The sequence below is a fragment of the Podarcis erhardii genome (genome assembly GCF_964252035.2).
Source record: "Podarcis erhardii genome assembly, chromosome: Z".
In the NCBI taxonomy this organism is placed as follows: domain Eukaryota; kingdom Metazoa; phylum Chordata; class Lepidosauria; order Squamata; family Lacertidae; genus Podarcis; species Podarcis erhardii.
Genome location: NC_138504.1, coordinates 16,565,595 through 16,584,124, shown reverse-complemented (window position 1 = coordinate 16,584,124; position 18,530 = coordinate 16,565,595). Strand labels below are relative to the sequence as shown.

General features: G+C 43.4%; 1 long non-coding RNA gene across 2 annotated transcripts in view; it reads right to left on the bottom strand.

The window, feature by feature from the left end:
• The window catches only part of LOC309334080, a 50,877-nt gene that overhangs the window by 24,221 nt on the left and 8,126 nt on the right, over positions 1 to 18,530 (bottom strand). The window lies entirely within an intron of this gene.

Genomic DNA, 18,530 nt, shown 5'->3' with positions numbered 1-18,530 from the left:
ATTAACATTTTCCAAAACAGTAAATGAGCCAAAGCATAGTCAGCCAATGAAATTTACATAGCTACAAATTTTGCAATGCAGTTCTCCAGCCAAGTAAATGATATACTAGGGTAAAGTGTGCATATAAATGTATGTATTAATGAAAAGAACATACAAAAATGCATTATATTAGGTGCCACAGGGCTATGCCCCTGCTCTCTTTACTCACCAACCCCCTCTGCAAACTCTCCACCCTTTACATCTCGAACAAAAAACTGGCAGCACCATTCATGACCAGCAACCTCCCACAGAACCAGTCACCCCCATGGTGCCCATCTGTCCCTCACCTGACATCACAGTAACATCAGGCGATGCTTCCCTTTGAAGCCCCAATTGCTGGGACTTCAAAGTGAGACATGGGGCTTTTAAACTGTGCTTTGTAAACACCCTCCCAAGGAGATGTTTACAAAGAGCTTTCAAACTTCCCTGCAGGTTGGATTGGGGGAACTGGATGCCCATCAGCAAACCAACCGTGCCTGAATGGAGCTGGGGGAAGCACTCCTCCCCCCGCTGCAGGCTGGGTGAAAGATCTTCCCAATCCACTGGACAAAGGTTCTCCCGACCCCTTGCCAGGTGAGTTTCATGGCTAGGGAGGGACAAGCACTTTGGCCAGCAGGTTGCTAAACTGCTGGGTCAAGGTCTCCTCAGCCATCCATTAAGGAGGTGAAGGTAGCATAGCAGGGAGACTTATGTGGAAATACAGAGAAGTGAACATGATTGGGGGGAAAGAGAAACAAAGACCACCACCACTCCCCCTCTGCACCATACATTTAAAGTGCTATATAGTGGTACCTCAGGTTACATACTCTTCAGGTTACAGACTCCGCTAACCCAGAAATATTACCTCGGGTTAAGAACTTTGCTTCAGGATGAGAATAGAAATTGTGCTCCGGCGGCGCAGCAGCAGTGGGAGGCCCCATTAAGTAAAGTGGTCTTCAGGTTAAGAACAGTTTCAGGTTAAGAACGGACCTCCGGAACGAATTAAGTACTTAACCCGAGGTACCACTGTAATACGGATAAAGACAGCCCTGCCACAGAGCTATTATCAGGCTTTCAGGCTAAGTACAGGGATTCCCACAAAGAATCCTGAGAGCTATAGTTTGTTAAGTATTCTCTAAGGATTCTTAAAGGTAAAGGGACCCCTGACCATTAAGTCCATTTACGGACAACTCTGGGGTTGCAGTGCTAATCTAGCTTTACTGGCCAAGGGAGCTGGCGTTTGTCCGCAGGCAGTTTCCATGTCATGTGGCCAGCATGACTAAGCCGCTTCTGGCGAACCAGAGCAGTGCACGGAAATGCCGTTTACCTTCCTGCCGTTTATCTACTTGCACTTTGACGTGCTTTCGAACTGCTAGGTCGGCAAGAGCTGGGACCAAACAATGGGAGCTCACCCCGTCATTGCGGGGATTCAAACCGCCGACCTTCTGATTGGCAAGCCCTAGGCTCTGTGGTTTAGACCACAGTGCCACGTAAGGACTCTTAGGAGGCCCCTATTCCTCACATAGAAGGACAATTCTCAGAGTTCCCTGTGAAGAGAGATTGATTGCGCTGTGAGGGGAATGATGTGTTTAATTTGGCAATATGAAACTTAATAAAAATTATTTTTTTAAAAAAGTCATGAATCTCACTGGGTAACCTTGAGCCAGTCAAGTCACTCTCAGCATAACCTGCCTCACAGGGTTTCTGCGGGCATAAAAGGAGGAGGAGAGAATGGTTTGTAATGGTGAGCACCTTGGAGGAAAAAGGTAGTGTATAAAAGTAGTAAATGAAATAAAAAATATATAAAAATATGACTTGTTATGACATTTGTCATCTACATATTGACAGTCAGTGCACTAGCATTTGTATAACAGGAAAGGGGTCGGAGAGCAGCATATGTAGCATTTGCAAAGTTCAAAAGAAAGAAATACGTTTCTGTATGCATTTGCAAAGTTAGCTTTGTGAGTTAACTGTGATCCGGATCAGTGACATGAAGGCTTTGAAAGATTTAAAAGAGAAAGATGTATCATACCAATATAACCACTTTCTCTCTGCACAACAGAACACAATTATGAAACAGCAATGAGCAAGTGATGGAAAGATAAGTAGCAATTAGGTTTCCCTTGCTTGTCACTCTGAAACCTTATGTTCCTCACTTCCTGGAACCAATAGGTATAGCAGGACTTCTTTCTCTAATTGGATTCTCCCCTCTCCCCCAATGAGCCTTTAAACTCTTGCTGACAATAAACCTCTACTGTCTGCCTATATGGTGTGATCATCAGACTTTTGAGTGGCAGAGGTGGGGTAGGAGAGGGAGAAAATAAAAAATAAATAAAAATAAATAAAAAATAAATAAAAAATAAAAATAAAAAATCCTATTTTAAAATTACTCTCTCAGATGCAATAAAGGAACAGTGCAGTCCATCAACGCATAACGGAGACACTTTGCAATTTCTCTGTCGTAATCAAACCAATAGGAGGAAAATATATTGAAGTGCACTGTGTAGTATTGGGAGGGAAATGGAAAGGAAACAACAAATTAGAAAGACATAGCTTTGGAGTGGAAGTTACTTTCGGTCAAAGGGAATAAGGATGTAAAAATGAAGCAGGTTTTAAAATATGCTTGCTGTTTTAATAGATCAAACTGAATACTAAAGGACAAACAGTGCCAAACAAAAGGGAAAGCAAATTTATACAAAGGATAGGAAGGAACGGTAAGAAATTAGATTCAGCTATGGTGTTGGTTCCATGTAGTATCAGGGTGAGTTTACCCATTCAGCATATAGCTACATTTCTGCAGCCAATTTACCTGGCTTTCTGGGGGACACCTGTGGCTTTTGTTTATAAATATAGGAGTATTCACATTCAGTGAGTGTTCTATGTACACAGTAGCTGACTTGTATAAGTCAACAAGTGTACACTCACAAACACACAAACAATTGTTTCACACAAGCTCTTGTGCATGTGTAGGGATGGCAAGTGCCTATGTTCAATGTAATGTGTGCACAAGCTAGGAATAGGGGATAAATATGGTTCCCTTTGCATTTAAAGGCGAATCTACTAAATCTGCACTTTCCAAAGATATGCATGAACTGAGAAAGTCCTCCTTCAGAATCTGCACTTCTTCAAATCCTCCAGCCAAGCAATGGATACAAAAATGCATTTACTGGGGGATGTGTGCAAAATATGCATTTATTTGTGAAAGCAGCATACAAAAATATTCTGCAAAAATGTGTATATTGGGGAAAATTGCATATACACATGTATACATATGAAGTATTGATAATATTAAATGGTATATATGAACTGCTAGCAGGAGAAAGGGGTTAAGCTTTGTTTCAAAACTTCCTCATATCCTTGTTTTAAAAAACACATATTTCTCCCTTATTTTATAGCTCAGATGTTTTTTCCCCCCTAATGCACATTCTTGGGATGATGGAAGAAATGTATTGGGCTTTTGTTTTTGATAGTGAATTCTTATTGTTTGGGATTATATGGCTCCCCTTAATTTTACACCTGGGTAGAGAGCAGTTCAAGGAGGTCAACTAAATGATTGGTTCAACACTCAGATATATAGGCCGTAACTCTGCTTGCTCCCAGACACAATTTTTGTAAACTTAGGTCATCTAAAAAAGCCACAACAGCCCAAAGATGATAATAACCCCAACACAAACAGCAATGCCATCAGACATCTTGCAACCAGAATGTTATGCTAGGCTAAGCAGATAATTCAGGTGCTAGCTCTTGGAATCTATTTCAATAAAACAACTTTTAAGTTTCATTTAGAGTTGATTTTGCTTGTGCTGGAGTCTGTTCCAAATTGTTTTTAGATCTAGCCAATATAAATTGCCCTAGACTTACAACAGATATAATAATCTTTTTCTTAACTTTGGTTAATTGATTTCAGTTTCCCCTTCCCCACCCATCACTGTTGCTCCTACGACAAATAAGTAAAGAAATCATGCAACTTTTTAATGTGATCTTTTTGTTTCCTCAGCTTCCTGTCGCATGATTTCTCTTCTTCCTGTGACCAGTCCTTTGTGTATCTGGCATTCATGCATATGTATTTTTTGAAAGCTTATGTTTGGTTATCTCCCCCCCCCCCCCGAATAATTCATTCCATGTTCAAGCAAACGATGTGACTTTCATTGGCTAGTATCAAACTCTCTCAAATGTTCTGGTCTGCAGAAATATTTGTTCTAGAGATGGGCAAATGTCAATTTTGGAACCTATTGGGTTCACTTTTTCTTAAATACAGTTCTCCACATCTTCACATCAGCTTGTGATTTACTTGTTTTTTAAAAGGTCCTCATGAAAATTCATATATAGAAGCATTTCATAAAGGTGATACAAAGCAGAGTTACTTTCCATATAATAGATATGGGATAACTTTGGGGGGGGGGGTGTCTCCCACTTCTTTATTTTTTTATATATATTCCAGATTCTTTACAACCATTAAAATCTGATTGGTAATCCTTCCACCCAGTTATAACACATGTAGCAGCCATTAGATCTGTGGATTATGTTTAGTTATTATGAACAGGATTTATATGTATCGCCTTTCATTTTGAGAATACCAAGGCAGTTAACAAACACATAAAAGCCAAAAGCAAAATAAAGTGAGTTTATCAGTGCATGTATCACAGTGGCCAAGTTATTTATGTCCAGGATAAGATGTAGTTGCTGCACCAGCTGAAGCTGGTGTTAGCTGTGGTTCGCTACAGAAACCACCTAGGCCTCCATGGACAAAAGATGGTTCCAAGAGCACCCATAAATGGAGTACCTGTTCCTTCAAAGGGAGTGCAACCCTGTCTAGAACGGGCTAATTTTCCAAAGGTCAAACAAGGAAACCACTCATCTGCAGTGTCTCTGTCTTAGCAGGATCCAGCTTCTATTGACCTCCATCCACACCACCACTGCATCCAGGCACTGGTTCAGCTTATGCATGACCTCTCTTGATTAGTAGTGAAAGAGAGTTAGGCAACATCAGAATACAGTCATACCTTGGGTTGAATGTGCTTCAGGTTGAGTGTGTTCGGGTTGCGCTCTGCGGCAACCTGGAAGTAACGGAGCATGTTATTTCCAGGTTTCGCCGCTCGCGCATGCGCAGACGCTCAAAATGATGTCACACGCATACACATAAGTGGCCAAACGCAACCCGCGCACACGCAGATGCACCATCGCATCTTACGTTCCATTCAGGATGCGAACGGGCCCCTCGAACGGATCCCGTTCGCATCCCAAGGTACCACTGTACTGCTAATCCAGTGGCCCAAAGCTCCTGAAGATTACTCCCAGTGACTTCATATAGATGTTATAAGGTAAAGGGTAAAGGACCCCTGAATGGTTACATCCAGTCAGAGGCAACTATGGGGTGCAGCACTCATCTCGCTTCAGGCTGAGAGAGCTGGCGTTTGTCTACAGACAGTTTTCCGGGTCATGTGGCCAGCATGACTAAACCGCTTCTGGCACAACGGGACACCGTGACAAAAGTCAGAGCACAAGGAAATGCTGTTTACCTTCCTGTCACAGCAGTACCTATTTATCTACTTGCACTGCTGTGCTTTTGAACTGCTAGGTTGTCCCAGGAGTTGGGACAGAGCAATGGGAGCTCACTCCATCACAGGAATTTGAACCAATCTTGCAATCGGCAAGCCCAAGAGGCTTGGTGGTTTAGACCCCAGCGCCACCAGCGTCCCAGATGTTATATAGCACTGGAGACAAAATAGTGGCATGCTGCAGCTAATATGCCAGGTTTTAGACACATAATCCCCTGATGCTATTCTCTGAGATCAGCTGTTGTAGATGTGACCATTGCTTTAACGCAAAGGATCTCTAGCCAGATAATATGGGTAACATGGTGTGATGGTTCTAGGGGTTGCTCGTGCGTAACCGGCGCCACACCTGGCTGGGTTGCCTGAGTGAACCTTTTCTGTCCGAACAGCCACTCGCCACTCGTCATGGGACCGCCTCGCCGATTCCCCCATCTGCCCCCCTTCTCCACTGGTGCTACGCTGATTTCCTTCCCCAGTAGATGGGCTGCTTCTCCTCATCCCGGGACGCTCTCCGGAATCCCTCTGGAGTCCTCTCTCTCCCTCTGGCTCCGATGGCAGTTCCCTGACACATGGCTAGTGTCTGGTAGGTGAGTTTCACTGTAGCTTTGGCAAGATCTGTTAATACTGGCTAGCTACTTGTTTTAATCAATAAATAATTGTTCACCATATCTCATCTGTATGCACTGAATACTGACCACACAGGCAGGAGCTGAACCAGCGTTAAACAGCACCTCCTACTCCCAACCCTTGGCTATCTGTGTCCTGAGTTTCAAGTGGTAAGTTTCCTTAGATTTTTTTTTCATATTTCCTCAATGAGAAGCATCAATACTGAATGGCGAGCTTTCCCAGAAGTCATTTCCCTCCAAACAACCTTCTTCTCCAACATTACATAAAATGGTGTTTGGTACATTACAACTTGGGGCAGGGGCAAGGACATGGAGGGATACTGTAGCTCAATGGTTGAGCAACATTTTGCATGGAGAAGGTCCCAGCTTCAGTCCCTAGTATCCTGAGATTAAAGTACAGGCAGCACAAGATGCACTCATTATGAGACCCTGGAAAACTGCTGCTAATCAGTACTGGGCTGGATGGACAAATATGACCAGGCACATTGCAGGTTCCTATGTACACAGGATTGGGGTGCCCTCCCGTGATGTTTCAGGTCCTCTGTAAAACAAATGTTCAGCTTTTAATTTACAAAGTACGTCTCTCCCATTTTCTTTTTCTTTTTTAAGGATGCCATTCTCATGGAGATAGAAGGGGTGAAAGCAGGCAGGCGGTATTCTACACTATTGCTCACCAAAGGAAGTAATGCAATTAATGTTTAATGTGTTAGAACATTTGTATTTATGTTTTAGGAACATTAGGAAGTTAGCTTGTACTGAGACAGACGATTGGTCTATCTACTTCAGTTTTGCTTGCACTGACTAGCAGAGGTTTTCCAGGGTTTCAGGCAGGGGACATTCCTAGCCATAGCTGGAGATTGAACCTGGAATCTTTTGCCTGAAAGGCAAATACTCTACCACTGAACTACCACCATTTCCCAAATGCTATTCTCATTCCCTGTCCCCTGGCTGCACATCATAAAACGTTGGCTTTTGACCTAGTTCAAGGATACATATATTGCATTTGGGTGGTTTTTGGCTAGCACTGTCGAATCTAGTGAGTGCCACACATGAATTAAATTGGCATTCTAGAACACATCCCTGAATCATTTGAAAGAAACAGGAGTTACATGAGAGAGGCACAAAGAATCCTGAGCAGACAAGTTAATATGGAAGCGGGGCCCCTAAAAAGTTGAAAATATGAAAGCCACTGAAGCTAATGATTGACCTTGTGGATACTGATTTCATTGCAAGCAAGCTCAGGTCCCAAGTAGTAATATTTTCTTTGCCAATACCGCTAAGAAAACAAGTACAGCATATGACTACAAAAAAATAAAATAAAAGATGGGAACAAGAGCTGAAACTAGATGGTTTTTAATGTAACATATTCATCTCATCCATAAAAAAGAGATTTGCTGATAGATGTCATCATCCTGACAGCATTTCTGCAAAATCCACCACAACTCATTCAACAATTGATTAATTGATTATAATATATATTTTCTCCTCCCCAGGAGTAAATATATTGGACAATGTATTCACTGCATTTGATGTGACAAAGCTCAAAGATGTATATACGTATTATCAATAACCTGTATATTTATTTATGAAAATAATGTGGAAAACAGCCGCATCTATTTTGATATACGGTTCTTGCTGATAGGAGGGAAATGACAAATGTACTTTTCAGTGCTTTACCCAATGATATCCCATTTCAATAAATGTTTCATGTGGATACAGAATGCAGCTGGAATTCTAAAACGTTGGATGAATAAGCCCCCCACCCTACTTTTTGCAGTTGTAAGTGCTATGAATGTTACTTTGCAAAGAACTTTATCTACCAAACCTGCACAGGAACTTCCAGTTCTGGCAAATGGGATGGCCAAGTTCCTTAGAGTGTTGTGGTTTTATACACCCCCCAAAATCAGCACGGAGAATAAATTAGCATGGTATCTGTTAGGATAGCAAGGGGTTGCTCGAGAGCAAGTAGGTAAATGCCTCCCTGCTTGGCTGTGAAGCCTTGCTTTTGATGCCAAAAGAAACTTTCTCTGTGCAGAGCGCCACTCTCCCGTGGCTGGCTCATTCACTGGCAGAATCTGTGAGTGGGCGGTCCTTAAACCTTCCCCAGCAGAGTAGTTTCTTGACGCCCAATCTGCGCCTCCCCTCTTGGCGCAGAAGCCTACTGCGCAGGGAGGGTGTGGGTAACGGAGGACCTCTCTCCTCCCCACTTTGCCCAGGCAAGGTGTCCTGGCACCGCCTCGCCTCCTCTGAGCCTTGAAGCTCCTCTCCACTGGAGGCGTGGTTAGTCTCTTCCACTGAGGAGGTGCTGCTTCCCACAATCTTTGGGGGCTCTCTGTAATCCATCCGGCTTTTCCCCTCTCGCCCCTGAGCCAATGGCAGTTCCCTGACAGTATCCTGTTTTTCAGATAGTGGTCCTTTGTTTAAAGCATTGTCCAGTTGAAGTCCAGTTTAAAGATCAAGACCATAAGATGGGAGAAAAACAGGGGCCTTGTAGTTGTCTGTTAACAGTCAGCACCTGAGGGGCAGATGTAGCAGGACCACAAGTCACCAGGTCACAGTCTTCCTCACCATAGTGAGATGTGTTGTATTTCTTTTTCTTCTTTTTTTAAAAAGTAGATATTTCTAAATTTGCATCTGTATGTATAAGTTAGCATACGCATATTGTATGCAAATCCAAATTGCTGTATGTCTTCTTTTCAAGTGATGCACTTTCTTGGTTTTAGCCATGCCTAAGTAGCCACCCTAATAGGGTTTGCCCTGACATTTCTCCTTGTATATTTGGGCACTGCTGAGGGAGTTGGATTTAGCAGATAAAGTCCAGAGAGAAAAGAAACTGATAAAACTTTAACAAAAACAGTGTATGATATGAGGAGAAATAAACAGAGGGATTTTGAGTTATTTACAGGCCTCCATAGGGGGGGGGGGAGTCCTTCAAAACCACTTATCTCTACAGCTGGCAAATCTCACCAGTATTTCTCAGTCCTAACTGACTAGAAGCTCCATCCAATCAGTGTCTTCTGTAACCCACAATAATTGCAGAATTAATCCATCAGGTTACCGAGTGAATGTTCCCTGAAGTTATATTTCCAACAACTGTGATTGGCTCAGCCTCCTAACTCAATGAGATCTTCAGAGACAAAGAGTAGGGCCTTATCCTGGCTGCAACCTCAGACTGTGACCAATGGGAATTAACACCCACTAATTGACATTATGAAACCATCATATGGTAACTTTTCGCAGGATCCTTTGTTACTGCATGACCCAGAGCCTAACAAGCAAGAAGATGGTGGGCCAATGTCAAAACCAAGCACCAGACACATAGTTTGACTTGCCCAAATCTCTACTTCCTCACCTATACTTAGAAAGAGTATTGCATGCCTCCTAACAAGGCCCTGCTGAATTTCAGGAAGAGGATGGATAGGGGTGGGGTTAAAACTCCACAGTGTCTGTTAGATAGCAGGCTTTGGAGGAAGAAAAGGAGCATTTAGAAGGAATGTGGTGATGTTATTATTTTTATTTTATTTTATTATTTATATTCCACCTTTCTCCTAGAACCAGGACTTAAGGCAGCTCAAACACACAAAAATGAAATAAACATGAATAAAACACAGAAAACTAAAAGCATATAAAGAAAATAATTAAAACATAATTAAGCTATAATAGAATTAAAATGATATAAAAACAAATATATTAAAATTCAGGTGGTAAAAATGGCTATTTAAAAGCCATTTCCTTAAAAGCAGTCAAGGTCCAAAAGCCTAAATAAAAGAGCCTTCACCTGCCAGTGGAAGGACAAGGTGGGAGCCAGTCTAGTCTCTTTAGGAAGACATAAGCCACCAAGAAGAGTGTAGGATGGTTTGCAGTGCTGTTTTTCTAGAAAAAAGAGGTGCCGGAACTCACTGAAAATGCCTCCCTTGTTCTCTTATAATGGCAATGGCTGGCAATGGTGCCCACTTGAGAAGTGCCGGAACTGAATTCTGGAGAGTTCTAATTATACACAGTAAGAGAACTCGCTATATTCATCCCAGGGTCTAGGTAGATGGTATGACAGTCTCACTGAAGGTAAGCAGGCCTCGGTCTGATTAATGCCTGTAAAGGGAGACCTTATGTACACCACTTTCAGCTTTATCATGGAAGAAAGGTGGGCTATACTTGTAATCAATCAACATTTTCCTACCAAGTGGAGAGGAGAATTTTGCTGTAATTCCGGACCTTACTAGAAAATCTAAGGAAGCGGGTTGATGATAAACTTTCTCCCACCCATTAGCACAATGATGTGAATTTACTCTTCACTTATATAAATGATAAAAGTGATTTAATGACATTACACTGTTTATTATTTATTAAATTTGCATACCACCCTCAATCCGAAGATCACAGGACAGTTCACAACACAAACATACAAAACGCGTAATAAAACATTTTCAGGAGTAAAACTAACGGCACCTTGCCACAAAAAAGTCCAGTGATACATAACCCTGCAAAGATGGAAAGGAAGATGAGATGAGACTAGACTAGAAGGAAATGATGGAAGCAATCAGCAAGAGGTTGTTGGGAAAGATACAGAGGGAGATGCAAGCCTTGAGAGTAGATCTGAGATGCCATTCTCCTTCTTCACAACACCACATAGTGGAAAGGACCACTAGTCCTAGGATAAATTTGATGAGCATGGCATACATGTCTGTTGAAAATGTGGTAGAGGGATACTTGTCGCAAGAAGGTGAGTAGTAGAGAAGTATAACTTTGACATGAATGTTCATGTGATGGGGAAATTCAAATGAGAAGAATGAAGTGCATGGCATGCTTGCCCATCTGTGCTCATTCAATATGTTACATGCACAACATTTTGGTGATAATAGTATAGGAATGCTATGGCTTAGTGTCCAACATGCAACCAAGCAGCAGATTTGCATTTGTTCACTGCCAACATAAGCCTAAGCAGAACATATTTACTTTTTAAATTCAATGTCTTCCAAACAGGACTGCAGAGGCAACTTGTAAAGGACAAGATAATGCTTGATTTACTCAGGCAAGAAGTTCCACGATAATCAATGAGACTAGTACCTTGATTAAAGTGAAAAGGATTGAGCAGTCAGTGTGGAAGAGTATCATAGTTTTATTGAGTTTGAAACTAATACTGAAGAGAAGGAATGAAGAAACACAGTCTGATGAATGTGGTAACCACTGAGCTATATGCTCAATGACAGCTGTGGGAAGAAAATATATAGAAAACTCTGTATCTGGAACAAGAATACAACACATTAAGCAAATATTGACTTTTGTGAAAGCCAGCATCACCATGCATTGAACTGCGAGGTTGATATTGATTGAGGCCAAGACCAATCCTTACCTGAAGGGACAATGCATCTTAAGTTGACCAAAACCAAAAGTCGATCAATGCATTTATATAAACATTTTATTACAAAAATTAATTGTGACATGGGTTTCTAGAGACTCTTGTTTTCTACTGAACATTTCATTGGTTTTAAATTCCATTAAGAGAAAGTTGAGAGAGAATTTGATTTGGATTGTGGAAGTTTCTGCACAGCAGAGTAATAGCAAATTCAAAAAGAGTGAGCATCCTAAAACACAGGAATAGCCAACATGGTACCCAAGGAAGTTGCTAGACTCCAGATCTCATCCTCCCAGATGACTGGCCATGCTGGCAAGAGATGATAGGAGTTGGAGCAACAGTTGGACAGCTAGGGGTTCCCCACCCGATTCCCATCAGCCTTAGCCTGTGTTGACAATAGTAATAGATTATGGGAGTTGGTGTCCAGCAAAATCTGGAAGTTGCCCATACCTGGGGTAAACATTTAGCATTAGAAACATTGGGGCTGGTGCAAGTCTTGCTGTAGCTCAGTACTAGAGCACACATTCTGCATGCAGAAGGCCATGGGTTCCATAGTTATACAACAGGGTTCAGCAACTTTTTTCAGCCATGGCCCAGTCCACCATCCCTCAGATCATGTGGTGGGCTGGCCTATATTTTGGAAAAATAAAATGAACGAATTCCTGTGCCCAGCAAATAACCCAAAGATGCATTTTAAATAAAAGGACACATTCTATTCATGTAAAAACATGCTGATTCCTGGACCCTCCGTGGGCTGGATTGAGAAGGCGATTGGGCCACATCCAGCCCCTGGGCCTTAGGTTGCCTACCCCTGTTATACAAGGACTGGGAACCTACGGTCCCTCAGATGTTGCTGGTTGATGCTCCCATATTCCTGACCACTGGCCATACAAAACGTCTGGAGGGTACCATATTGGCTGCTACTGGATTAGAGTGTGCATACCTATTTCTACATGCACACTGTAAATTTGAATGCTTGAAGGTTGGCGTGCAATCACTCCATCACCTTCCTACATTGTTTGATCCAACCAAGGGTGGATATGCATACCTAGAATATGGAGTTTTCATAACTCGAACCATCTTTATTTACTTTTAAGGACCTGAACATGCTCCAGAGGAAGACATTACAGGAACAATTTTGAGTTTTCTCTTGTGTGTTGTACTATTGGATATTATTTCTAAGACAAAGAAGCTATCAGCCATGGATTCCCTGATAGCACATAGAATAATATAATTGAGATATTGTAATAGAAAGCCATCTCTAGAAATATGTTATCTAAATGTTTACACTTCCATGTTATAATTAAACCCTGGGAATAAGAAAATCAGAATATGCAGAAATAAGCACATGTGTCAAACCCATAGGTTTATTGTGCAAAGTAGCACCTCTGCCACCCCCTCTTGAATAGCTGGCTTACTGATTACAAAATTAACTCTTAACTTACAACCCAAATTATTCCTCCTATTGTATTTCTGAGGAAAATGTGTTGACTCCAAGTTTTGGAGAGCCCTTGGGGCAGGGCACCTTCCATGGACCATGCCTCCACTACATCTTCACTCCCCATAAGTTGCTCTTCCTCAATATTGCTAACACCAGCTTCCTTGTTAGGCAGAGAGTCATTGAGCAAGGAGGTGTATGGGATGTTAGGGAAGGGGTAGTACCTTTGGTGGGCGACATGTCATGCTCCTTCTGGTACAGTTTGTCCACTTTTGGTCCCCATCCTGTACCCAGCTCTCATCTGTGACTCCTAAAAGCAGTCTACATGCAACAGCAGCCCCACCCCACGAAGTGGCTTTGATTGTCCAGTTAATCCAGGTGAGGGTAGCCAACAAGGTGATTTAGGGACTTCCCCTCCATGCAAAGATAGACTTTGGCAGATTCAGCGGATGAGACCAATAGTGGGTCTAATCGTCAAAAAGGCAGTTTCTGCACTTCTCATAGAGGGAAGTGAGGGGCAGATGGGGCTTATCAACCTGGGAATGTAGCACATCTAGGAGAAGGAAAACTTTGATCCTAAACCTTTGCTGTCCTCATCAGAAGAAGAAAAGGCTAAGGAGTGAACCCTACACAAATCTAGAGTGGAGTCCCTAATATGGTTGGATAGTCCCTTGTACACCTCCTTCCAGCCTCTCCTGCAGCTAATTTGGTGCCAAATGTTTTCCTTTGGACCACATCAGTGAGGCTGAGAGGAATGTCTTGTCTGGGCAACCCAGGATCTCCATACACACTGCCAAGGTTTGCACCCCGGAAAGGTCACTTCGGTGTTGCTAAAGAAGCAGTTTGACTTCACCCCCAGAGGCACATTCCATTATCTCTCAAGACAGATGGATGCCAACAAAACTGAGCAAGCAAGCAGTGGCATCTGCTGTTCCTCCTTCTCACTACTACTATTGTCTGGGTCAGAGGAAGAGGCAGTGAACAAGCAAGTTGCAACAATGGAGAGCGAGGAGCAGGTCCTGGGTACTCTTGGCAGTGAGTCCCGTGAAGAGGTGTGGAACCTCAGCAGATGCCCCGCCCTGCCCTGTCCAGCTTTGATGTTGGTACAAAACATCTAGAGGGTACCTAGTTGGGAAATCTTGTTCCCGTCTGTTGTTTGTCAGTGTGTGAATTTATCCATTTTAAATCAATATTTCATTTATGCTGGTTGTGTGCTGACCTGACTGGTTTGCTCAAGGCCAGCCTAAAAATCTTAAAATAGATTTATCTACCGTATTTTTCGCCCTATAGGACGCACTTTTTCCCCTCCAAAAATGAAGGGGAAATGCGTGTGCGTCCTATGGGGCGAATGCAGGCTTTCGCTGAAGCCTAGAGAGCCCCACCGCCAGCCCCACAAACTCGGGGGGCAGCGGGAAGCGCAGCGCGCCTTTGCCGCTGTCCCCCGACTTGGTTAGAAGCCTGGCGGGGGGGGGAGAAGCCTGCTCCTCCCCATCGCCAGCCCCACAAACTTGGGGGACAGCGGGAGAGACGCAGCGTGCCTTTCCCGCTGTCCTCCGACTTGGTTAGAAGGCTGGCAGAGGGCTTCCCCCTCCTCCAGCCCCGCAAGCTCCCAGAGCGATGCCAAAGCTGCACGCAGCTTCAGCATTGCTCTGGGTCCCGTTCTGGGGGCTGGGGGAGGGGGAAGCTCGGGCTTCCCCCGCCCCAGCCCCGCGCCTGAGGGGAAATAATTTTTTTCGCTTTATTCCCCCACAAAAAAAAAAATCTAGGTGCGCCCTATGGGCCGGTGCGTCCTATAGGGCGAAAAATACTGTAATCCCTTTTGCCCTGGAGCCATAAGTTAATGGCTGTTAGCACATCTTCTGGTCTTTAGTTATGTTTTAGATGATGATCACCAGCTTTGTTTGCGAGGCAAACATGTGCTTAGAGAGTGACAACTATGTTTTCGATGGTAGGAGAAGAGGTGTGCACATAGAAAGGCAAAACAACAACAACAGCAACTCCCTCTTTAATAGCCTGCAAACACACCCATTCTAGATGCAGGCAGTAATCCAAAGAACCCCAGAAGCATCCATAACCGTCAGTATGAATCTTATTCACCTATATTAAAAAGCATTTTAATGTGGATTTGCTGCTTATAGAAAGTTGACAGATTGACAGATCTGGACTGCAGCATTTCCTGTTTATCCCCCAGAATAGATAAATCAGCAGGGCTCAGCATTTCCCTACCAATATGCTTACGTCTGTTGTGGAAGAGGTCATGCCTAGAGAAGGGGTATCTGGGGCTAAAGGATGTCATTTCACATATATCTCCAAAACAGTTCTAGGTGAAGTTGGCAACTATTCTTCAAATAGTCATTTTAATGTATTTGCTTAGTTAACAGTTTCAAAGGATAGCCCAGCCCACACAAAGATATAGATATGGATATATTCAGGTGTCAAAGACTAGGGTAAAGAGGGGCATCTTTAGGATAGGATGAAAACAAGATAATGAGGGTGCTAAATGACCTAGATGGGGAGGGAATTTCACTGTTTAGGAGCCACAGCCACTCGATAACTTCTGAGAGTGATGAAACTACCAAGAGGGTCCCCTCTGGTGATCTTCACCCTAGAGAGGGTCTGCAAAGGAAGCTTCCTTTTCAGGCTGGGGTTATATCTGGGTTTCACAGAAACTTTTAGTTGGTCACTGTTAGCTGCAGAGTTCAAGAATGCATCCTGAAACGCTTGTTCCCCCTTTGTCAATCTGGCCCTGACTAGACTGCTTGGCAAGAAGACACAACCCTTTCACCACAATGCGGCTCGAGGAGTTTTAAAGGTCCTTCGCCACCCAGTTTTGCCTTCTGCTCTTTTTCTTAATTAGCTGGATTCGCCTGCTATGCAAATAATACATCAAGTTTGGGGTAATGATATACTTGTAAGAGAATAACAGCTCTTCTGGGATCAAAAGGCAAAGGTGCACTATAGGAAAGAAAGCCCTTCTATTGTCTCAAGGCAGTGCCTGTCAATCTGATTTAATGATTGTAAAGATCTTTCGTCTGACTCAGAGGTCCAGAGGTCCATTCTGAAATGAGAGACTACTGATGGGGGAACAGAGCATATTTGATCCCAGGGGCCTTTTTACTACACAAATCTAATGCCTCTTATTTAGAAAATTTAATGCTGCTTCCAGGCCCTCAGGTTCCCTCAGAGAAACAGAACTTTGACTCACAGTGAACTAAGTTAAAGTGATGTTAAAACCCCCACAGACACTTCACAGAGATGCAATGTACAGACTGGAACTCATAAAGAACAAAGTGAAGATTGGTATGAGGTAGGGGGGTGGACTGGAAGTTTATCTGAATATTTTTATCATTGCCTTCCAGTGCCTAGCTCTGCACTAGCCAAGATGGAGCTCTCATGTTCCACAGATTATTATAATATTGTTATGGGGTTTTTTTTGGGGGGGGGGGACCACCCTCCCAAACCCTAGAACTTAATAAATGGATTTTGATTATTTGGGATATGAGGGGAAAATACAAGCTGCAGAGAAATTCCTGGGATACCTATGCAAATCGACCTGGCGGAGCTTGGGCCATTAAAAACATGACAGGGCCACTGAGGGTCATTGGCAATGCAAGAGAACTGCCCTTCCCACTTGCCCCGAGTGTGGACAGACGGGGATTTGGAAGGTTACCAGGGTAACTGGGTGTGATGTCACAGGGATAGTTGGGGGCCTTTAGCACAGGGTTACAATAGCTGGGAAAAGGCCAGAATGATCTTGGAAGTTGCTGAACTAGTTTCAGTCATTCATAACCCTGGACCATGCTGACTGATGAGAGTTGGTTTCCAACAACATCTGGAGAGCAGCAGATTGGTGAATACAACCCATTTGGTTCTTTAGGAGCACAGGAACATGCCTTTTGGGAATAAAGAACAAATAACATCGAGGGTCCCTGGAAACCAAACATATACATGATGTATATATTTTACAACATATTTTATTAGGTTTTTCTCTGGGGTGGGTAGTAGGCAGTATGCCCAGACCCTTCTAACCCCTGAATCCAGCAAGTGTTAAAATATAAGCCAGGCTATCTTCCTGGCGAAGTGATAGCCTAGGTAATGGGCCATTAAGGGAACAAAGGAAGTGGATTAGTGCCACCCCTTAACTGACTGGTAGTTAAAAGAACAAAATGTGATCGTTGAAAGGTGTGAGCTAGAAGATACACACTGGGAAGCCAGAGAGAGTCAGAGCAATGTTTGATTTCTGTTTGAATGCAAGGCACCAACTATGGGGAAGCAAGGCACCCTTGGGGTGTTAATTCTGTAAACCCTTCCAGCTTAGGCTCAGGTTGCATCTATGTGTAAACCATACAGTATATCATAAAGACACCACAGTCTCCACTCTCCCTCATTCCAAAGCAAACACAAACCCTAGATAAGCTCCTGGAACCCCTGGAATCTCGCACTGCTCAGAGATTGGGGTGATGTCATGCAACAGTATATACATTTTGAATATAACATGGTGCCACTTTTGTGGTTTGGATCTTGTTATTGTTCATGCTTCATGTCGAGTCAGACCACTGACCCAGGTAGTTCAGCATTGTCTATAAGAATTTGCAGTGGGTCTCTCCCAGTTTTCACACGAGGGACATACCCAGTCCTTACAGGCAATGCCAAGGAATGAGTCAGGGAGCTTTGGCATGCAAAATATGTACTCAGCCACTGCCCCTCTAACATTTTGTGAAAGCTGCCTGAGCTACTGGTTCATGTGACTACAGGTAGTGGGCTATGAGTTGGCTTAAACTGGGGAGACTTGGAAGGTGGGGCTCATGAATTTCATTAAAGTCCTCCCCTCCGCAATTCCCCCCACAATTTATTCAAGTCTGGCCATCAACATCAACGTCAACATGAAATGCTATATCCCTCTTTTGATATCCAATGAATTGGTTAAGAAATTGGGACTGAGCCTTCTGCCATGTACCAAAGAAAGAAACTCAGCTGCTCTCAGGCAACAGTGAATGCTGCTCACTACTGCCACCTTTTCCCATCCTTTGGGCTTTGGGGCTTTTGCAAAGGCTGCAGCAGCTGCAAACTCTTCCCTCTTCCCTCCTCTACAGTGCTTCATTCTGAGGAATAACCATACAGTACATTCATAGCATAGGCACTGAATCTAGCAGGCCGAGGCACCGAGGGGCCCTTCCCCCCCCCCATATATATATATATATATATATATATATATATGGCCAGGGGCCCGTATTGTGGGAGCCAAGTGTGGAGTGATGTCAGGATGTCACATCATGCACCCTCAATGTGCTTTAGAGGAGGACCTTAAGGTCCACAAATGACAACACTTTGGAGGTCCCAAGTCGCAAGGTGTTTAGATTGATCTAAATTAGGGCCAGGGCCTTTTCAGTACTGGCCCCAACTTGGCGGAACGCTCTGTCACAAGAGACTAGGGCTCTGCGGGACTTGACATCTTTCCACAGGGCCTGCAAGACAGAGCTGTTTCGCCTAGTCTTTGGTTCGGACTCAGTCTGACCCTTACGTTTCCCTCCCCTTACGGT